The sequence below is a fragment of the Bos javanicus genome, chromosome 7 (genome assembly GCF_032452875.1).
Source record: "Bos javanicus breed banteng chromosome 7, ARS-OSU_banteng_1.0, whole genome shotgun sequence".
In the NCBI taxonomy this organism is placed as follows: Eukaryota; Metazoa; Chordata; class Mammalia; order Artiodactyla; family Bovidae; genus Bos; species Bos javanicus.
The window spans coordinates 102,140,798-102,164,782 of record NC_083874.1 but is presented as its reverse complement, the minus strand read 5'-3'; the positions used below and the strand labels follow the sequence as shown (position 1 = coordinate 102,164,782).

The 23,985-nt window shown below is 37.9% G+C and overlaps 1 long non-coding RNA gene across 1 annotated transcript in view; it reads right to left on the bottom strand.

Annotated features, from left to right (window-relative positions):
- The window catches only part of LOC133251724 (uncharacterized), a 129,219-nt gene extending 105,241 nt beyond the window's left edge, over window positions 1-23,978 (bottom strand). Inside the window, exon 1 of the long non-coding RNA XR_009737758.1 lies at window positions 23,889-23,978. This is a non-coding gene — a long non-coding RNA (uncharacterized LOC133251724). The remainder of the gene's footprint in view (window positions 1-23,888) is intronic.
- Between the last annotated feature and the right edge of the window lie 7 nt (window positions 23,979-23,985).

Below are 23,985 nucleotides of genomic sequence, written 5' to 3'. Positions count from 1 at the left end.
TTTTTAAGTACAAATAAAAGACCAATTTTTCATTTTCACCAAGGATTTTATTGAACAAAGTATTCACCATTTTGTTCCACTACCTTCTGCCATTTTTCAGGCAACCTGTTAAATCCATCTGCCCAAAACCTTTTATCTTGAGTAAAAAACTGTTCCAGGCACCTTTTACAGTCTTCCGAGGAACTGAAATGGTTTTCTTTCATTAAGAGAATTTTATAAAGACTGAAATAAATGGAAATCTAAAGGTGCAATGTCTGCTGAATATGGCACATAAATCAGAACTTCCTAGTCAAGTTGTAAGAGTTTCTGCCTGGTCACCAAAGACAACATGCGGTCTTGCACTATCCTTATGGAAGACAATGTGTTTGCTGTTGGCTACTTCCAGATGGCTTTTTCAAGTAATGCCTTCAGTTGGTCTAACTGGGAGCAGTACTTGTTGGAATTAATTGTTTAGCTTTTCAGAAGGAGCTCATAATAGAGAACTCCCTTCCAATCCCACCATAGACTGGCCTTCAGTGTGGTTGGTGGTGGTCGTTTCACTTGTCCCATGATCTCTTCTGTTCCGCACTATTGTACAGGATCCAGTTTTTATTACTCATCTCAATTTGTTTTAAAATGGGATGTTTTTGAACCTTCCTGGTGGAGAATTCGCCTGCCAATGGAGGAGACATGGATTCGATCCCTGCATCGGGAAGATCCTACATGCCATGGAGCAGCTAAGCCCTTGCCCCACAACTACTGAGCCTGAGAGCCACAGCTACCAAGGAGCTGCAACTTCTGAAGCCGGATACCTAGAGACTGTGCTCTGCGGGAAGAGAAGCTGCCACAATGAGAAGCCTGAGCTCCGCAACGAAGAGGAGCCCTGACTCGGGGCAACTAGAGAAAGCCCGCACACAGTAACAAGACCCGGTGCAACCAAAAATTAATAAATTAATTAAAAAATAATAATCAACTAAAAATGGGATGTTTTTGTTATGCTTAAGTAGAGGATCACAGGAAGAAATAAGATCAAGAAGGTTTTTCCACTTATGTGGAACCCAAACATCAAGAGATGACCGTAATGTAACCAAGCTGGTCCAAATGATTTTCAATGCTTGATGTGAACATTTCATGTGTGTTGACTATCTCTCATGCAGTATTAGCACTGATTCTTCTCAAAGTCTCAATATGATTTCTATCAACTTCAACTGGTCTATCCAACCATGGGCCATCATCCAGAGATAAATCTTTAGTACAAACCTTCAAAAACCATTTTGACAATTTCCACACACTGTATTAACCCTTTTTTTGTTTCAGTTGCATTTTCACTGTTCTTGAAACAATAAAGCATAATATGCCAGAAATGTTGCTTTTTTTCTTCCATCTTCAATATTAAAATGGCTACAGAAAAATTCATCAGTTTTGATACAATTTTTTAACGCACACTGATATGATAGCTGTCATACTACAATCTAACAAAACTGTTTCAAATGAAGTTAAAGACAGCTAAGCACTATTAGAACCAGTTTATAGAAAAAGCAGAACCAACCTAATAATCTGAACTGAGTCATTTCTGAGTCTGCCTAAGAAGCAAGAACCATTGTAACAGGTCTTTGCATACAATTAAGTCTCCTCCAGTGAAATCCCTGTTGGGCCTCAGTTTCCTCATCTGAGCATAACCCCATTCAACTATATGATTTCTCAATTCGATTCTAATTTTACATGTTCTATATTAAATTAGGTTAACAATAGTAATTAACTAAATTGCTGTTAATGTCTAGATGACTTACAGACATGTAAAGATATGAATGTTTAAATAAGCAATATGTAAGTTACTGAAATACATATTATGAATCTTTTAAAATCCAAGAAAGAATTTTTCTTTGCTCCAAACAGTTTTTGATATGTCACCCTTAAAAGTCTTTGTTGTTTCTAGTAATATGACACAAAAGCTGAGAAAAACCAAACAATACCTCAATGAAAACAAAAATTATTTTCTATTCCAGGTTCCTTTTCTTTAAAATGAAAGAAGAGAAATGCAACAAAATCATGGTCTATGAAACAAACTGTAACTAAAGAGGGTATTTTAAATTATTTCCACAAATGCCCAAAGCAATTTGAACTTTCTAAAATTTGTCACCCTGTTGAACTAGAGTACTTTAGCTTTATAAAAGCTTTCTTGAAGTTTGCCACAAAATTTCAAAATAACTACCTTTTCTTCAGTGGAAATAAATGATGTTGCTATGACATTTTTCCTGAAAACTTTACAGTATTCAAACTACCTAATCTTTCTATTGTAAGTATTCTGGTTTTTTTTTTTTTTTCTCTCTCTCTCTTGGTTCTATAAGCAAAAAATCAAGTAAAAAATAAGCTGATTTTTTTTGACTTATTTGGTTCCACAATTAAAACAAAATTTAGTCTCTAAATGAGTATTTTTAAACATATTCATCTTACAATTTTCAACTGAGGCTTAAAATAATACTTGAAATAAAAATTGGCAATAAATTTAAGTCTCTGCATAAAGATTCCTTTCTAATTGTATTATTCATGTAGATTTGAAAGACACATACATTCCAGTTCAAGCTGAGCGTACATGAAAAGTCACAACCTTTGCTAGTACTGCCACCTGCTGTTGATTCTAAATCATTTTCCAGCAAATATAAATTGAAATAAAAATAAATGGAATAGCATGGACAAATTGGTCTGGAAAGCAAACATGGAAGGATTTTAAACACAATTTGTGTGCAAGCCACTGATAAAGTTTTTCTAACAAAGTTATATCTACATTGTAATAAGCCTCTTACTATGAAAGAGCAGCATAGTATATGACTGAAAAGACCCTTGAACCTTTTTCATCAGTCGCGTTTCATTGAGGTATATTTGCTTTTAAGTTTTTTATTGAAGTATAGCTGTCATACAATATAATATTGGTTTCAGGTATACAACACAGTGATTTGACATTTATATACACTACAAACTAATAACCGTAAGTCTAGTAATCATTTGTCAGACTAAAGTATATTTTTTACAAGAGCATTAATTATGTGACAAAAAAAGAGGTAATTCAGTACCAAAAAACTGAAATTATTAAAGCTTTTTCAGAAAGAATTAAGTGATTTTCTTTTCATTGAGTAAACATGTCTAATAAATGAGAAATAAGCATATATGTACAAGGTATAAACAAAAATCAGTGAATCTAGTTGAAAGATATACAGAATATAATGTTTCTATCCTTTCTTTCTGATGTTTATAAAGTTTCTAAATAAAAAGTTGGAGAAAAAATATAATGCATTGATATTGTTGATCTGTTTTACCAGTGCAGCTAAATTTCAAGGAATTTAAGAGAACACTGAACTTGTATTTGACAAATTTAATACGTATTTTAAAGTCTGAGAAAGGCTGAAATAATATTGAGGCTTTCATTTTTTCTCATTCTAGAGAAACATGATTTAGAGCAACCCTGGTCTTATGGGAGTTGGCTAGTTATACAGTTGGAGCAGTGACCTAATACTCCTTCTTGGGTAGAACAGGAACAAAGTGCATAAAAGAACATGAGTTTACTCCATACTTTTTCCTTTCAAAATTTAACAGCTTTAAAACTGTTACTTAAAGCTTTATCAGTGTCCTTCCATTTTCATGTCTATCAAACATTAAAAAACGAACCAAGACCTTTTTCAAAAAATATGCATGAGAATTTTATTATTAAAACTACAGAAAACTCATTTTAAAGCTGCCTATTTTTTACCAAGAAATCTAACATTTGCATAATAAACAGCTTCAGATTGTCTACTGAACTCTTTATGAATTTCCCCACTCACTTTCCATCCATATATGTGTGTGTATGTATGTGTTCAGCCATGTCTAACTCTTTGCAACCCCATGGACTGTAACCTGCCAGGCTCCGCTATCCATGGAATTTTCCAGGCAAGAATAGTGGAGTAGGTTGCCATTTTCTCCTCCAGGGGATCTTCCAACCCAGGGATCGAACCTGCAACTCTTGCATTTCCTGCATTGGCAGGTGGATTCTTCAACACTGTGCCACCTGGGAAGCCCTCCCTCATCCATAGAATTTTAAAATCCTTGATCCCAGAAGGTCATAGTCTATAGGACAGTGCTTATCTCTTCTTGAAGTTAAGAAAGGATGGTTCAGTATCTGATATTTTTGTAAAGTGGCAACATATAAATTTAATGGTTATGGGGCTGTCATTGGGTACAAAATGCATTGAAAAGCAGAAAGAAATGCCCACAAGCAAAGAGAAAATAAGAAAAGGCAAGTACAATTTCCACCCCACCCCCCCTCCCCCCAAAAAAGAAGAAAGCACAGAAGGAGAGACAGGGAGTAATGCCTGGCAGCTTTCTAGTCCATAAGCCCAGCAGTACTTCCTTCCACAACCTCTCCCATATCCATACAACCCCCTTCACAAAGGGAACTCTGACTACTTTGCTACGTGATTCTGTTTCTTGAAGCCAAAAACCTTGACTTCAACAAGTCCAAAGAAAATTCTTGGACATTTTTGACACAAGAGAAAAATTCAAACCCAAATAAAAATGAAAAAAACTGAAAGATGTGGATGGATGTTGTCCGTGAAACACAATTTTAGAGACAAGTACTATCCATTAAAAAACTTGTAGTATTGACCTAGAGGAGAGTCCACACATCGGAATTTCAGTGGTTTCTGTGGTAGATGATATTATTTATTCAAAATATTCACTCCTCCTTATAAGTTCCCTCTGTAATGACTTGACTTACATAAGAAATATAATTCCTGCCACCACAATCTCAGGCTTGACCATGGAACTTGCTTTGGCCAATCCAAAGTAAGCCCAAGGAACCTGTGCCATTGTCAAGCAGAAACTTGAATGGCATGGTGCGTTTTCACTGAGCTTTCCTTTCTCTCTGACCAAACTGGAATAACCAACAATGTGAGGTTGTATTACAATAATGTGAGGATGTGTTACATACCAACCTGCCACAGAGGTGTAACATGAACAAGAAATAAACCTATACTGTTGTAAGTCACAGAAATGTAGCTGTTGATTGGTACCACAATATAACCTGGCAAAAGCTGCTAGTGCAGGTCTCAAACAGATTCTCATTATAAATAAAGCCAATGGCTAAGAAAGCAAATATTTAATTCTGAGTGAGTGAGTGAGAGTCAAGCAGTCGTGTCCAACTCTTTGCGACCCCATGGACTATGTATGTAGTCCATGGAATTCTCCAGGCCAGAATACTGGAGTGGGTGGCCTTTTCCTTCTCCAGGGGATCTTTCCAACCCAGGGATTGAACCCAGGTCTCCCGCATTGCAGGCGGATTCTTTACCAGCTGAGCAACAAAGGAAACCCAAAGAATACTGGAGTGGGTAGCCTATCCCTTCTCCGGTGGATCTTCCTGACCCAGGAATCAAACTGGGGTCTCCTGCATTGCAGGCGGATTCTTTACCAACTAAGCTTCTGAAGTTCATTTAAATATTGCTAAAAGGTCACGTCTGAAATGTCGTTTTAGTTCTCAAGCTATCACAGTGTTGAATGATTTTAAGGCTCTTTATATAGAATACTCGGGGCTTCCCAGGTGGCACAGTGGTAAGGAATCTGCCTGCCCATGCAGCAAGAAACCCAAGAGATGTGGGTTCAATCCTTGGATCGGGAAGATCCCCTGGAGTAGGAAATGGCAACCCGCTCCAGTATTCTTGCCTGGAAAATCCCAGGGAGCCTAGCAGGCTACAGTCCATGAGGTCACAAAGAGTTGGAAATAACTGCACACACACAAACACACAGAATACTTACCAAGGAATAGATTTATTACATTATCCATGTTTCTAAAAATTGCCAACAGATTTATCAAAAAGATATATTTTTTCTTAATATATATTTCAGAGATATTCTAATTTTAACATGTATACTAAATACTGAATAAAAAAATTTTTGACATTTTAAAACAATGTATCAGTTAAGAAAAAGTTTCAACAAAATTTTATTTTCTCCTACTATAATTATGAAAATCTGATTCCAAGGATTTCTCCCAAATAGTGTAAACCAAAAGCAACTGTTAACATCACTCTTATTTTATTGGTCATTTTATAATATCTGAAGACTTACATGATCCAGACATTAATTCTGCTTTAAGTATCTTCTTCTGAAAAAAATATGCTTTATTTAATATTTTGATAACTGGAAAATGTTATCAAATAATTATAAAATTATATGTGAAACTAATTCTATATATCCTGCCACTAAGATTAGTTGCATGGCCTTAGGGAAGTCATTCAACTTCTCTAGTTGGACACGACTAAGCAACTAAGCATATAAGCCAGCAGAAAGGCTTAGAAAAACAAGGAGAATGATCTCTGCCAACTGCACAGAGTAGGAATCAAATGATGCTAGAAGTCCTTGCTCAACCTAAAAGAAAGGCCACATGGTCACAGTAAAAGAAGCAGAATAGTTACATACAGTTTTCATAAACCTTAGTATGAAGAATAAATAGTTTAAGAATCAAGTAGTGTGGGACACCCTTCTACTTCTCCACTAATCCCACCATTTAACCACAATAAACTAACTGTATTAATGAGAGAAATTTCTCATATAATTCACTTTTTTATTCTAGGTGATAATTTGATAAACACTCTCCATTTCAAGTACAAAATAATGTCTTAAAGAAAAAGATATTAAGTAAAGTTTAAAAATAAAATAAAATTAATTAATTTAAAAAAAAAAAGGAATAACCCCAAAGTGTTTTAAGTTACATATGCCAGTATTTCTTAAACTTTTTCTCATTTACTCATCTAATCCTTATAACAATTTTATGAGGAAGATACTATTAATCAACCCATTATCCAGATAAAATAATTGAGGCACAGATTAAATTACTGGCTCAAACTCACAGTTCAAAGTAACAAGAGTCAGGTTTTGAACCAGGCAGGCGGTATTAGATTAACCTCCATGTCAACCAAATACTATCATACTTCCATAAGTGAAGCAAAAAGAATTTGGGAAATAAATGAAATGTAGTAGTGCCAATAAAATAATAAGCTATTATTTCATTAGTTCACATTAAGAATGTCTTTTGATTAATACCATTCACTTGAATTATTGAAATTCCATATTGGTAGAATCATGTGATTCATCAACTAATATAAATGTTGTTCACCTAAATGCATAACTTCCATTGCTACAATCTATTTCTTTCATCACTACTGATGAATCACCTTGGAAAAATCCATTTTGTTTCTTTACTGGGGCTGAGAAATTTTAACCTGTGAACTACATTGTGTCCTTGGTAATGAAAAGGTAAAGTTGGAAAGTTTAAGATCAAGAACAAATAAACATATAGTAGTTGTAACACTAAAAATAACAGCTACTGCACCTAGAACAGATCTGTGATACAGCACAGAAGTCTGCAAGAAGACACCCCAAATTGTATATAGAGCATACATTTATTGTATCTTTTGGAGAATGAATCTATAAAAACGACAATATAAACAAATAGCCCCAGAAGTATCAACACTGTGAAAATGACTATACTACCAAATGCAACCTATAGATTCAATGCAATCCCTGTCAAATTACCAACAGCATTTTTCACAGAACTAGAACAAAAAACTTCACAATTTGAGGGAAACACAAAAGATCCCAAATAGTCAAAGCAATCCTGAGAAAGAAGTATGGAGCTGAAGGAATCCACATTCCAGACTCAGACTATACTACAAAGCTACAGCCATGAAGATCATAGGGTACTGGCACAAAAACAGGAATACAGACCAATGGAACAAGATAAAAAGCCCAGAGATAAACCCACGCATCTGTGGGCAACTTATCTTTGACAAACAAGGCAAGAATATACAATGCGGAAAAGATAGCCTCTTCAATAAGTGGTGCTGGGAACACTAGACAGCTATGTGTAAAAGAATGAAATTAGAACACTTCCTAACACCATACACAAAGATAAACTCAAAATGGACTAAAGGCTTAAATATAAGACCAGAAAGTGTAAAACTCTTTGAGGAAAACATAGGCAGAACTCTTCATCACATAAATCACAGCAAGATCCTCCATGACTCACCTCCTAGAGTAATGGAAATAAAAACAAAAATAAACAAGTGGGACCTAATTAAACTTAAAAGGTTATGTACAGCAAAGGAAACTAAAGTCAAGGTGAAAAAACAACACACAGAATGGGAAAAAATAATAGGAAATGAAACAACTGACAAAGGGTTAATTTTCAAGATATACAAGCAGCTCATGCAACTCAATGTCAGAAAAACAAACAACCCAGCAAAAAAAGTGGGATAAAGACCTAAACAGACATTTCTCCAAAGACATACAGATGGCTAACAAACACATGAAAAGATGCTCAACATCACTCATTATTAGAGAAATGACAAATCAAATCAAAACTACAATGAGATATCACCTCACACCGGTGAGAATGACCATCAAAAAATCTACAAACAATAAATGCTGGAGAGGGTGTGAAGAAAAGGGAACCCTCTTGCACTGTTGCTAGAAATGTAAATTGATACAGCCACTATGGAGAACAGTATGGAGATTCCTTAAAAAACTGGGAATAACACTACCATATGGCCCAACAATCCCACTACTGGGCATATACCCTGAGAAAACCATAACTGAAAAAGACACCTGTAGCCCAGTGTTCATTGCAGCACTATTTACAATAGCGCGGACGTGGCAGCAACCTAGATGTCCATTGAAAGATGAATGGATAAAAGAGCTGTGGAATATAATAACAGAATATTATTCAGCCATGAAAAAGAATGCATTTCAGTCAGCGTTGATGAGGTGGATGAACCTATAGTCTATTATACCAAGTGAAGTAATTCAGAAAGAGAAAAATAAATATTATATTTTAATGCATATACATGGAATCTAGAGAGACGGTACTGATGATCCTATTTGCAGGGCAGCAATGGAGACACAGATATAGAGAACAGACTTACAGACATAGCAGGGTTGGGGAAAGGAACAGGTGAGACGAACAGAGAGATAACATGGAAACATATGTAAAACAGACATATGGGGAATTTGCTGCATGACTCAGGGAACTCAAACGGGGGCTCTGTGACAACCTTGAGGGATGAGTTGGGGTGGGAGGTAGGAGGGAGGTTCAAGAGGGAGGGGACATATGTATACCTATGTCTTATCCATGTTGATGTGATGGTAAAAACCAATATAATATTGTAAAGCAACTATCCTTCAATTAAAAATAAATAAATTTTAAAAAGAAAAAGTCCCATGGAATGATCCATGTAAATGAATATAACAACGCTGCAAATACCAGTGAAAGAAACACTTAGATGGAGATCTGAATGCTAATGACAATTTCTTGCCAGCTATTATTTTATACAAGAAGATATGCCACTGAAACAGAGAAATTTGAACTTGTGATTTGAGAAAGCATTCACTAGCTGCAAAAAAAAAAAAAAATACATTTTTCCAAATTTAAATTATATTCAAAACCTTCAAGAAAAAATTCACAAGATTCAGTTTAATTTAAATAACTTACATTTGATATATTCAAATAATTCAGAACTTTAAACAAAACACACACACACAAACCGTGTCCCCAGTATCAGAGAAAGGTGACAAAAATCCATTACTTTCAGGAGAAAAGAGTCAACCATTTCCAAGGAGACGATTTGACTCTCTAGAGGATCTAATTTCCCAGAATTGAGCCAGGGTTTTTATGACTGGTCCATTATGAAAAAGATCTTATGCATTTTGTTCCAATTTTTCAAATGAGAAAATTCACACAGATTAAATATAAAAGAACCTCTATATTTTTACATCTAAATTTGCTCAAATTGTCAACAGAATAGAAATTTGTTTTTATCAATATATCACAGGAAAATGATTTCTCAAAACAACTTTCCTTGGTACTGTAAACTACATAAAACAAACAGCAACTGAGCTATCACTACATCTTAGCTTTCGAGAAGGCTGATCAGGATCACATACTTTCTTTTTCCAGAACATATCTGTTGCTTTTCTAATAATAGCAATAAGCCCAAGAGGGCATCCATACACATTTCCAAGTTTCAATAATAGTCAAAGTATTAAGTAACTATCCCAGTATAATACACTATCCAAAACAGTCTTTGGCCAGTACACCTCTTCAAAGAGATCCTGTAATTGCTTCACTCTGCCTTCAATGAACTGTCTGTAATGAAAGTTGCTTTTTAAGCTTAACCTAGCACTGCGCCCTGTGGGAAATGATGGGTCTTTGTAAAATGTGTTACCGTTTACTAATAAGGATGCAGAAGCAGCAGAGCTGATGAACCAGCAAATCTGCTCTGACTAATTTGGGCTTTGCTGAATGAATTTGAATATCATCAAAATATATTATCCTTACCCATAACCTGCTTCCTATGATTCGCTCTATCTCCACACTCATTTCAAAAGTAACTTTAAGCACTTCAATATTTTACATACCTGTGCTAGTCCTATGGCATTATATAAAACAGGACTTTCCCTCCCTCCCCTAAAGGATAAAAATGAAGCTTGCTATAGATAAAAGTAACCACATGACTATTTCAGACCTGGAGAAAAACAAGAACATTTATACAGCAATATTCACATTTGAAAACATATAATAAATGAGAATTTCTCACTTAAATAATAGAAAATTACTTGAATATTTACCAACTAACCACCAGGAAACCATGAAAGAGTAGGTTAAAATTCTTTTACCAGTAACAGATTGTTTTATCTTGAACACACCTTCCTTCCCTCCCGCCCTCTCCCTCTCTTCCTTCCTTTCCTCTCTTCTTGGGTCATTCATGAATCTATTTAACTTCTACTAAGAGTATAACACATGCCAGGCATTATGGTTGAAAAGGATGAAAAGATGGACAGAAGAGTTGTTCCCCAAAGGAGCTCCTAATCTTTTGAGTGTTAGAAAAAGAGAAATACCTATACTATAAATTATTATGAAAAAGGTTTATTCAGAGTGCTCTGGAACCAGCAAAGCAAATATGAGTGCCACAGGATGGTGAAACAAGAACTTAGTTCTGAAAATCAAGTAGGAATTACTCAAGAACAGGTTAAATGGGTGAAGAGGTAGAGTGTTTCTAAGAGAAGAAACAGAAGGAGCTGACATGCCACAGTGTCTGTAATAACTGGTGGCGTCCGTGGTAAAGAACCCGCCTGCCGATGCAGGAGACAAGAGACACAGGTTTGATCCCTGGGTCAGGAAGATCCCCTGGAGGAGGGCACATGACTGAAGCAACTTAACACACACACACACACACACACACACACACACACACACACACATACACGTAGAAAATGAGAGTAGGGGAGCTCCCCAAAGTTGGGTACATAAGACAAATTCAAGAGTACAGGAAGAAAAAACTAAAACTTTTCTTACAATTATTCTTACCACCTCCTTTTCCCAAAATTATCTTTTTGTACATATGATATACTGTATACAATATTTTAGAATGCTAACCACTGTACATGTATATAACTTACAAATAAATAAATATATTCTAGATATATGTCCTTCAAAATGCAATTGATGGCATTGTGATTAAATAAAAACAAAGAACTCATATTCTACATTGTCTTGAAAGTGATGTATAGTAATAAAGTACTTAAAGCAAATGAACAACTGGATTTTAAAAGATCACTCTTTACCTGTAACCTAGGAGATAAATTAGAAGGGATCTGAGACAAGAAAAGTAGTAGTGAAGCCTCTTCAGTCATCCCAGCGAGAAGGTCTTAAACAATGACGGTGTCACAGTGGGAATGCCAAAGAGGAGGCAGAATTGCTTATAAGGAAAAAAGATTATTTCAAGTGTAAATCAGATTGACTTACGTCATTCATTAGATTTTGGCGCAACACGATTCCATAAACACAATTTATACATTCTTCCAAAAGCAGGCTTACAAATCAAGTTATAAGGTACTATTATCTATTTGAGGTCATTGAAACTCAAAGATGAAATTATATTCTGATTTCAGGAGTAGGCCCAATCCTTGAAAAGCAATATGATCACTGTTCTAGCTATATCACTCCAGTTTTTCTCATATATGGTAAATTAAAATCTTGATCACTGAATATGGGGAAAAAAGGAAGGAGGAGGTTGGCAAAGGTGAGGGTGAAATATATTGGCTGATATTAAAGTAAGATGCTAAAACCAGTATCCAATTATGCCCTGGCTTCCCATCAGTGATGGAACAAAGATAGTATTGTGTTTCTGTTGTTCTCTTTCTGCTTTACCAGGTTCCATAGGCCAGGAACTTTTAAGTAAATCTGCCTCCAAATCTATCACAGATTTTGTTAGCTAAGTAAAATAGAAACCATACAAAAGAGGATGAATGATGACCTATAATTTAGGCAGTTACTGTTGTTCAGTCACTAAGTTGTGTCTGACTCTCTGTGACCCCATGGACTTAGCCCGCCAGGCTCCTCTGTCCATGGGATTTCCCAGGCAAGAATACTAGAGTGGACTGTCATGCCTTCCTCCAGGGCATCTTCCTGACCCAAGGACTGAACCCACGTCTCCTGCTTAGCAGGTAGATTGTTTACTGCTAAGCCACCAGGGAACCCCACAACTAGGTTTAAGTTGTAGTCATTGGGGTTTAAAGTTGGATTTTAAAAAATTAACTACATTTTGCATAACTGAAGTATAATATTACTCTCCATCAACATTTTAAGAACTCCTTATTTTTTGAATGAATGAATTAATTTTTAAATTTTATTGCAGATCAAAGTGCCTGGTCTTACCTAGACTGTATCATACTGATGATCCTGTTGCCAGTAAAGTTCCTTGTGATAAACAAGGATGTTTTCACTCACAGCATGTAACTTTTTAACTAGGACAATGTGGGATATTATAAGAGCTATCCCTAGTTGCATTTTGTAATAATTTCTTATTCTGCACTGTAAGTATTTCACATGCCTTGGGACTTCCCCGGTGGCACAGACGGTAAAGCGTCTGTCTACAATGTGGGAGACCTGGGTTCGATCCCTGGGTCAGGAAGATTCCCTGGAGAAGGAAATGGCAACCCACTCCAGTACTCTTGCCTAGAAAATCCCATGGATGGAGGAGCCTGGTGTCCGTGGAGTCGCAAAGAATCGGACACGACTGAGCAACTTCACTTCACTTTCACTTTCAGTGGCATAGCTTCTCAAAGCACTCTATAGTTTTCCCACAGTTCTATCAGTCATATTTATTTTGGAACTGACTAGACTATAATGGCAATAGATGAATTTGCAAGGATTTTTCACAAGACCTTCAAATATTAGAAATTATTTTTAACATTAATGTGTGAAACACGAATGTCAAACCACTAATTTAATCCTGAAAGTAGGTTTTCCATCCTAAAAATATGTAAGTACTTTTTGGAATAAAAACTCTGCAAGTTCACTGGATTGAGACTGACAGTTCAGATCAGAGAATAAAAACAAAATGCCATCCCACAAATTCAAAAAGTATTTATTAATCAGTTTAAATTTCACCCCTCTTTTTAATGTATTCTGAGAATATTGAAGCAATCAGCATTCTATTATTGTTGTAATGATAGCTTAGGAGGTGACAGAAATCCTCTCTGGGAGACTGAACTCAGACAAGCTGGAGACAGCTGACAGGGCCCACTGCAGGGGCACTTTGTTTAGCAATAACAGGATAGGTGCCCTCTAACCATACTAAAGTCATCCCAGTTTTTCATGCCAAAATTCCAGATTTACTCCTGAACTAACCCTACACAGGGCTCAAGAAAACAGAATATATTCACCTCCAGCAATAAATTAATGGACATGTGAGCACATAACATGTGGCTTTAAATATAGCACTATATTACCCATCTTCCATAGAGACAGAATGGACTCTGATTCATAGAGCAGGTAACAAACCTAAGGCTCTCAATCATGGCTGAAGGAATTTACGTGCACTGCAGACACTCACTCTCCTCGGAAGGTCATCTCTGCACAGCCTGGGAAATAATCCCTGCCAGCCGATTTGCAAACTGCCTGAGGCATCGCTCCTGAGAGACATAACTCCTCTTCTTTCAAGGCTAGAGGTCAGAGCCATGATCACAGCTCAGTCAAATTTAAAGGAAAAAGTATCTGGGGTCAAAAATATCCTAAGGAAAAATAGAAGACTAAAACTGACAAACTATATTGTGCTCCTCTGAGCTTTAGTATGATGATGGAAAAAAATCTGTTGCAGAATATTAAGTTTAGATTTTTTTTTATCTGACAGCTTCAAAGTAAGTAAAACTGAATACAGAATCTGACGAATGTCATGCTGCAATCAGTTTCGAGGACATTTTTAAATGCTACATACCCATTTAAATCCTCATCAGCCTAGACATTCCAAAAAAGTAAAATAAAATCAAGTGTAAGAGACTTAAACATGAAATGTGAGCAGCAGCTCAGTGATTAAATTACTGCATCAATTAACTTGAGTACACAGATAGAAGGCTGCTCTTTCAAGCAATGTTAATTGTGCCTCTGATCAGACAAGACTCCTCCTCACATCATGCTTGTCGCTTCATAAAACACAATGTACACAGCGAAAAGGCAGAGACAATTTGTAAATAAGAACAAACTGCTCCTTGAAAATTCTCTATAAAATACATAAATTGATGTTTGTGTTAAAAAAAAAAAAAGTAGTCATTTCCATACACTTCTAAAAAAAACAGTCATTTCCATACACTTTTAACAGTGAAAAACTCTGAAAACTGTTTTTGAAAATCATAAGACAGATGAAATTACCATTAAACTCAACAAGAGTCACTTGGTACCCATAAAAATCATAAATGAGCACATTTAAAGACTAAAGGCATTTCTGGATGTACACATCGCAAAAGGGTAAAGTGCTTCATTTTGGTCATCTCTGCCAACTGCTATTACATGCTGTCATTCTCAGTAAGAGGAAATGCATTTGAAGAAGCGGAGTGAGTGCAACAGGCCTTAAATCAGGCAAGCTGGGGACGGCAGACAGAGCGCTGTCCGCACTCTGCCGACCGGGGCCCTTGAATATCAGGATTTTATGGGGTGCTTTTCTGATATATCTGACTCTTAGTGGACTCTAGTAACTCCTTGGAATCTGGACTACTAACCTACTCAATATCTATTAATTTTGCTCCCACTCTTTTTTAAGGTTCCAGCTTCTATCCAGGCAAAGAGAAAAGGAAGAATCCAATTTGTACTTTGATTTTTCCTGGCCCTTCAAAACTGAGGTCAGAGGTCACCTCCTCATTGTTTTCTGTATTACTCAGAACAGACTTGTTATGGCATGCTACCGATTAAGGCTGCTGAAGCTGCAGGGGTTCACACCTTTTATTTACATATGCAAAGTCCACTGCAAGTCTGGTGGCTCTCCAAAGCAGCGCCCTCCCTAGGCTAAAGGCCAGTCCTATCTCCTTAACATGCCACACCCAGATTACCACAGTAGGGTAAAAAGGATCTGGAAGACAACGTATGTCTCATAGCTACTTTGTCCCAAGAGAGCACCACTTCTGTCCAAAATGCATTAGCTATAACTAACCAGAAGTCGTACTGAGCTTGAAGGAAAGTGGGTCATATCCTCTTTCCAGAAGATCTGGAAGAAGAGAAGAATGAGACATGGGTAAGAACTTTGGGTGTCCACTGTACCCCTTCTAACCATGCACTGTACATGTAGACTGGATACCCAACATGGTCTCTGCTTTGTCTTCACTCTGTCATATAATGGAAAATGTAATAGGTTTATCATCTGCTTTACCTCATCAGGCAATGAACTCCCTGAAGGGAACAACCATATAATGTCTTCCTGGTAAATTCCATAAACACACAAACATAACCACAGAAAGGCAAGTGCATGCCATTTGAGAAGTTCTAATTTGGAGAAGACTCTTGAGTCCCTTGGACAGCAAGGAGATCCAACCAGTCAATCCTAAAGGAAATCAGTCTTGAATATTCATTGTGTAGGTAGTTAGAATAGGAAAAAGGGGTCCAGAATGGCTGTGGCTAAAAGACAAGGGGAAAGCCCCCAAAAATAGAATAGAGGAAGGTCCAAGGACCAGACTGAGGACCTCAGTTGGAACAAAGAGCACTCCTGGCTAGCCCCATGTACACAGGGCAGGCCCAGGGGGAGGAGAAAACACATACCAAAAGAGGAGCCAAAGGGCCAGGGGTCTCTCTGGCTCCCTCTCTTCTCTTCACATCTTTTGGGTCGGCATGCCCTCACACCTCGAGGATGTATTTCCTTTATTTTCTGAATAAAGCAGAGCTATAACACTGATCTGTCCAAAAGCTGTGACATGGTCTGTCCGAAGACTGTAATGCTGGTCTGTCACTTCAAATTTTTGTTGTGACAAGACAGAACTGAGGAAATTACACTCTCCCCCAACAACTGGAAGGACTGATGCTGAAGCAGAAACTCCAATATTTGGCCAACTGATGGGAGGAACTGACGCACTGGAAAAGACAGACCCTGATGCTGAGAAAGACTGAAGGAGGGGAAGGAGGGAGGAGAAGGGGACAACAGAGGATGAGATGGTTTAATGGCATCACCAACTCGATGGACATGAGTTTAAGTAAACTTCAGGAGTTGGTGATGGACAGGGAGGCCTGGCATGTTGCCGTCCATGGGGTCGCAAAGAGTCAGACACAACTGAGTGACTGAATTTCCAAGGTATGGTAGTAACATCAAAAACACATTTGACTTAATATGAAAGCCACCATTTATTTAACATCAAAAAATATTAACTGAATGTCTCCTATATGCCAATTGAAACTTCAGGTCCTGTGAAAAGAGAAATAAATGAGATAAGTGAGGATCTTCTCATGTAGTAGTTTACATTCTAATAAGGATATACAATAAATAAAAATAGAAACAAGAAATATCAAAAACAAGAATGCCAGAAACAAGAAAATATTTTATCATTAGGAGAGCTACTATAAACAAGGTCATTAGGGAAGTCCTCTACAAAGGTGACCTTTGAACAACCCATGAATAGCAAAAGTGATGTGAAGTGAAGTGAAGTCGCTTAGTCATGTCCGACTCCTTGAAACCCCATGGACTGTAGACTACCATGCCTCTCCGTCCATGGGATTTTCCAGGCAAGAGTACTGGAGTGGGTTGCCATTTCCTTCTCTGAATAGCAAACGCTGCTGCTGCTAAGTTGCTTCAGTCATGTCCGACTCTGTGCGAACCTGTAGATGGCAGCCCACCAGGCTCCCCCATCCCTGGGATTCTCCAGGCAAGAATACTGGAGTGGGTTGCCATTTCCTCCTCCAATGCATGAAAGTGGAAAGTGAAAGTGAAGTCGCTCAGTCGCGTTCGACTCTTAGCGACCCCATGGACTGCAGCCTACCAGGCTCCTCCGTCCATGGGATTTTCCAGGCAAGAGTACTGGAGTGGAGTGCCACTGCCTTCTCTGGAATAGCAAAAGAGGAGGCTACAATTAGAAAATCTATGAGAGGAATAATTTTAAAAGAGGGAACAGCTAGCCCAAAGTCCAGAGTGAACTTGCTGTATTCAAGAATGCAGAATATGTATACGAAGTATGCTCAATCCCTATCCGTAATTAGATGTGACATTATTTTATATTAAAGACCTTATCAAGAGTTCAAAATATCTTCACTTTTACTGAATTCACCTCTAAATCATAAGGGCTTCCCTTGTGGCTCAGACGGTAAAGCGTCTGCCTACAGTGCGGGAGACCTGGGTTCGAGCCCTGGGTCAGGAAGATCCTCTGGAAAAGGAAATGGCAACCCACTCCAGTACTCTTGCCTGGAAAATCCCATGGATGGAGGAGTCCCGTAGGCTACAGTCCATGGGGTCACAAGAGTCAGACACGACTGAGCGACTTTGCTTCGCTTCACTCCGAAATCAAATAGAGTTAAAGCACAATTCCCAGCATAGCTCATCACTATCAACTACCAACTTTTACTAAGTGCCCTTACATGTGAAAGAAAAGTGGCTATCACTGTAGAAATTTCTTAAAAAATCAGATTTCACTTAAAAAATTACAGTTTATTACAGAAAAAGGCAAATATAATGAAGTACTAATACAAAATTATAAAAGCAATGTGTAGCAAGAATGAGACATATTTCCAGGCAATATAAGATTAATCACCAAGTAAGATTATCTACATAAACATCTATCTATATGTTGTTCATAAGTTTCTATCTAGATGAAAGAAAATTGGACAGATTTTCACTAAATCTGCAGGAATCAGTTGACGTATTTCTGTCTTAAGAAACAGTCTATGTATGACACACAACATTCACTTGCACGGTACCAAAAAAAAGTTGAGAGGAACTTTCCAGAGCAGCGAAAACTGGTTGTTGCACCCAGAAGTGCAACAAAGGGTCCATGAGGTCTTAGAGGTCTGGTAATAGTGAGGGATGAACAATTTTGGCAAGTAATACAATGGATGAACAGAGAGAAAAGTGTGATTTTAAATTTGAACACCAAATTATGTGACTCAAAGGCAATAAATCCAAATTTCATGCATGAATATGCAATAACACTGACCCTAACATACACAACAAAAAATAATGTGAGCCAGAATGAGTGATAATAGTGATTTATTTATTAAATGATGGTTTATGATCCTCTCAAGTTATGCAAAGAAAGCTAACCACTATATGATTGAGGTTAAGAATTCAAAAGAGGAAAAAATCCTTGTCTTAGTTTAGTTTTTCCCAGAAGTAAATTCTGAGTCAAAGATTCACCAATTCATGAAACTGGTTATAAAGGAGGAAACAACTGTAAGAGAGGGAGAAAGTGAGACAGGGAAGGGAAAGCAGGGCAATAAAAAATTGGTTATTAATCAAGTGTCCACTATAGACAAAAAGAACCTAATCCTACTGGAGGAATCTCGTAGCAAGTCTAGACCAGTGTAACCAGGGTAGTGAAACAGTAAGAAAGGCTGAGAAATTTACACACTCACTCATGTCACTAATAAGCTAAGGCTGTTCCCAGGCAATATTAATTAACTGGAATTGCTGATCTACTGGGTAGGAAGACAAAGTGGTGACAACAAAAAAGCTCTCAGGCCAAAAAAAAAAATACAATTGCTGGCAACTAGAAGAAGGGCTAGCAAATGCTGAAGTGGCAAGGAGAAGGGAATGTTGATGGTGAACTGATAAAAATATGGTCAAGAATGATCTGAAAAAACCAAGAGAAGAGGAACTTGAGCCAGGTTTGAGAAATGGGTTGGATTTAGTTAAGGGAAAACATTTAAGTTAGGAAAAGTGGCATGAACAAAAATACTGAGGTAAGAAAGAGTAAGAGGTATTAAGGTCAGTTATAAGTCAGTTTGGCAGGATCAGAGACAGTTTATACAGAATATTCTAGGGAAAATACAGCTAAATATACACACTGGGTCCATGTTAAGGAAGGTATCTAATGCTAGGCTAAAGAATTTCAACTTTTTATCTGAGGTATCGAGGAACCTTTAAGTTTCTAAATGAGAAAGAAATAAAATGAAAACATTATGGCATTAAAATCTGTGTTGGCACCATTATTGCCCCTGGAATATAAATGCCTATTGGATAGGATCTATAAACTTCCCTAAAAAAGCATTACATGCAGAGAAGTATTCAGTACCACATTAGCAACAAGCACCCCAAGCACAAAGACTGTGGTATCTAAATACCATTTTTTACTAAAAGGAACCAATGCACCTAGGAGAAAGGGCTGATTCCAGGTCTGCACAGAGTATCTACAAGAAGAGTCTAAAACATTTTGCTTTGCCAGAAAGAAAGTAAACTATCAAGCACTATAGTTGCCTGGTCAAAAGAACTCAGAACCCACTCAGTTCCCGATGGCCAAATAAGAAAGAATTTGAGCATAAAAATAATAAACATTTTAGAAATATATGAAAAATGTTAACAACCATGAGTTTATGTGGTGGTGGTTTAGCTGCTAACTCATGTCCGACTCTTGTAATACTATAAACTGTAGCCCACCTGGCTCGTCTGTCCATGGGATTCTCAAGAAAGAATACTGGAGTGGGTTGTCATTTCCTTCTCGATCATGAGTTCATAAATAAACTTAAAAACTAGAAGGTGACAAGGGAATTACCACATTCTGAAAACTAGGAAATACAGGAGAAAATCACCATTTACCTTACTCTTCCTATAAAAACTGTACAAATATTTAATGATGTAAAGTTTATTATTATAAAAGAATTTCTGTTAGTAAATGAAGACTTAATGATCAAATAAGAATATTACCATTTTGTAACTCAACAAATGTCTGTCTAGTCAAGGCTATGGTTTTTCCAGTAGTCATGTATAGATGTGAGAGTTGGACTGTAAAGAAAGCTGAGCGCCAAAGAATTGATGCTTTTGAACTGTGGTGTTGGAGAAGACTCTTGAGAGTCCCTTGGACTGTAAGGAGATCCAACCAGTCCATCCTAAAGGAGATCAGTCTTGGGTGTTCATTGGAAGGACTGATGTTGAAGCTGAAACTCCAATACTTTGGCCACCTGATGCAAAGAGTTGACTCATTTGAAAAGACCCTGATGCTGGGAAAGATTGAGGGAAGGAGGAGAAGGGGACAACAGAGGATGAGATGGTTGGATGGCATCACTGACTCAATGGACATGAGTTTGGGTGAATTCCGGGAGTTTGTGATGGACAGGGAGGCCTGGCATGCTGCGGTTCATGGGGTCTCAAGGAGTCAGACACGACTGAGTGACTGAACTGAACTAAACTGAAAGAAATGAACAGATGCTTTCAGACTGTGATGCTGGAAAAGACTCTTGAGAGTCCTTAGACAGCAAGGAGATCAAACCTAATCAATCCTAAAGGAAATCAACCCTGAATATTCATTGGAAGGACTGATGCTAAAGCTCCAAAATTTTGGCCATCTGCTGCAAAGAGCCGACTCATTAGAAAAGACCCTGATACTGGGAAAGATTGAGGGCAAGAGGAGAAGGAATGATAGAGGATGAGATGGTTGGATGGCATGAGTGACTCAAAGGAGGTAAGTCTCAGCAAACTCCAGGAGACAGTGAAAAATAGGGAAGCCTGGTGTGCTACAGTTCATGGGGTCACAAAGAGTTGGACACAATTTAGTGACTGAACAACAACAATGAAATAATGGACATAGACAGCAATCACCAGTGGTTGCTAAAACTATTAGCTGAAGAGGTGACAAGAAAATTTATGTTGTTTATCGTAAACTTCATCAGGTTGACAACATCTGAACCCAGAAACCAAATCATAACATGACAGAAAGATAACCAGATAGTGAATGCTTCTTAAAGCTATGCAACAGGAAGTAAACAATAACACCTATGAAGTCTTTTCCAGAGAAAAAACAAAAATCCTGCAATCTGAATAATCCTGTGGATTTAACTATCAGTTTACAAAAAAAAGAGAGAGAGAGAGGACATCATATGTATTCATACAATTTGCAAAATTCAGAATGTGTGAAATTCTACATAATCATTATTTTTTAACAGTCTGCAATGAAAAAATTAAAGGGGAACCTACAGACAGAAAAACATCAAATGTAATGTGGAGACTTTGTTTAGGTCTTGATTTCAGCAAATCAGTTGTAAAATATAGAATAAAATTTAAGACAATTAAATTTGAAATTGAGTGTCTCCTTTATGGTATTCAGTTCAGTTCAGTTCAGTTGCTCAGTCATGTCTGACTCTTTGTGACCCCATGAATTGCAGCATGCCAGGCCTCCCGGTCCATCACCAACTCCCAGAGTTTACTCAAACTCATGTCCATCGAGTCAGTGATGCCATCCAGCCATCTCATCCTCTGTCGTCCCCTTTTCCTCCTGCCCCCAATCCTTTCCAGCATCAGAGTCTTTTCCAATGAGTCAACTCTTCGCATGAGGTGACCAAAGTACTGGAGTTTCAGCTTTAGCATCAGTCCTTCCAATGAACACCCAGGACTGATCTCCTTTAGGATGGACTGGTTGGATCTCCTTGCAGTCCAAGGGACTCTCAAGAGTCTTCTCCAACACCACAGTTCAAAAGCATCAATTCTTCAGTGCTCAGCTTTCTTCACAGTACAACTCTCACATCCATACATGACCACTGGAAAAACCATAGCCTTGACTAGACGGATCTTTGTTGGCAAAGTAATGTCTCTGCTTTTCAATATGCTATCTAGGTTGGTCATAACTTTCCTTCCAAGGAGTAGGCATCTTTTAATTTCATGGATGCAATCACCATCTGCAGTGATTTTGGAGCCCCAAAAAATAAAGTCTGACACTGTTTCCGCTGTTTCCCCATCTATTCCCATGAAATGATGGGACCAGATGCCATGATCTTAGTTTTCTGAATGTTGAGCTTTAAGCCAACTTTTTCACCTTCCTCTTTCACTTTCATCAAGAGGCTTTTTAGTTCCTCTACAGTACTGTTAACATTTTAGTACTAATCATATTGAGAAGGCAAAGGCACCCCACTCCAGTACTCTTGCCTGGAAAATCCCATGGATGGAGGAGCCTGGTAGGCTGTAGTCCATGGGGTTGCTAAGAGTCACACATGACTGAGTGACTTCCCTTTCACTTTTCACTTTCATGCATTGGAGAAGGAAATGGCAACCCACTCTGGTGTTCTTGCCTGGAGAATCCCAGGGATGGGGGAGCCTGGTGGGCTTCCGTCTATGGGGTCGCACAGAGTCAGACAGGACTGAAGCAACTTAGCAGCAGCAGCATATTGCAATAATGTTCTTTTTAAAAGCTTTTTTATAATTTAGATATATTCATAATTCCAGAAAGTGTAACCTTAAATATTTATCAATAAAATAATATGATGTCTGGAATTCATTTTAAAAGAATCCAAAGGACTGGAAGGAAGACTACGTATTCATCACTAGGGGATCTTCCTTACCCAAACATCGAACCCTGGTCTCTTGGCACTGCAGGCAGTCTTTAAGGTCTGAGCCACCAGGGAAGCCCCAAGAATACTGTTGTGGGTAGGTATTCCCTTCTCCATGGGATCTTTCCTACCCGGGGACCGAACCGGCATCTTCCGCAATGCTGGCAGATTCTTCACCATCTGAGCCACCAGGGAAGCCCTTATTTACACTAGTTGATTAATACAGGTGCATTTGTTAACGTACTTAAGATATGTATGAATACAGAGATTGGGTATTCCAAGTGAGTTGACTAAATTTAGTATTTCTGATCTCCTGCCTCATCAATACAATCATTAAAGACTGAAAACTACTACTCAGAAAAAGAAACATAGAACAAAGTTAGAAGAAAAAAAAAAGTAGTTATGAAAGTACAATGTGGGTGGGCACGCAAAAACTTCACTGAGAAAAGGAACTTCCAATGCTTACAATCGGGGCAGGAAGCAATAGTCTACCTCGAGACTCCTTATCTGTTACGGAATGCCAAGGGAACAATTTAGTAAAGAAAAAAAAAACACCTAATCTGGGAATTAGAAGGCTAACAATGCGGAGCTTTGTAAATCACAAATCACTTAACCTGAGCAGGTTCTGGAGCATGACAACACAGCAAATTAAATAATAACAGCAACAATAATAATTGTGTTGCATGTACTAGCTGCAGACCTCGCACTTGTCCTAAGGACTTTGCATACTTTATCCTCAATTTCATAGCAACCCAAGGAGGTGGTGTAGGCGACTGACGTAAACTTTTTTAGAGGAGTACTGAATGAGGTAGGCATCAATACATGGGACAATTTCTCAAAAGAGGAGACTGAGGGTCGGAGGCCAACAACTCGTGTAAGGTTCTACACTGGAACGACTCGGTCCAGCCTATATTCCACGTTTGTTTAAACACGAAAGAATGCTTTGAACACTCCAACGCACTGAACTATACATGAAAGAAGCTTGTGGGTGCTGGGTGTGAAATTCTGGAGAACTCAAAACTGTTCCCACAGACCTACAGGTTTTCGTCGCTTTACACACCTCGGTTCCACGGGGGTAAACAAAACAAAACAGCCCTTCACTCACCGCTAGGAAGCCTGTCCTCACCGCTGGACTTCAAGCCCTGGCTTCCCAACGCCTCCACCCGCCAGCCCCCAGCTTTCTCTCATCTTCGGTGTGTGAC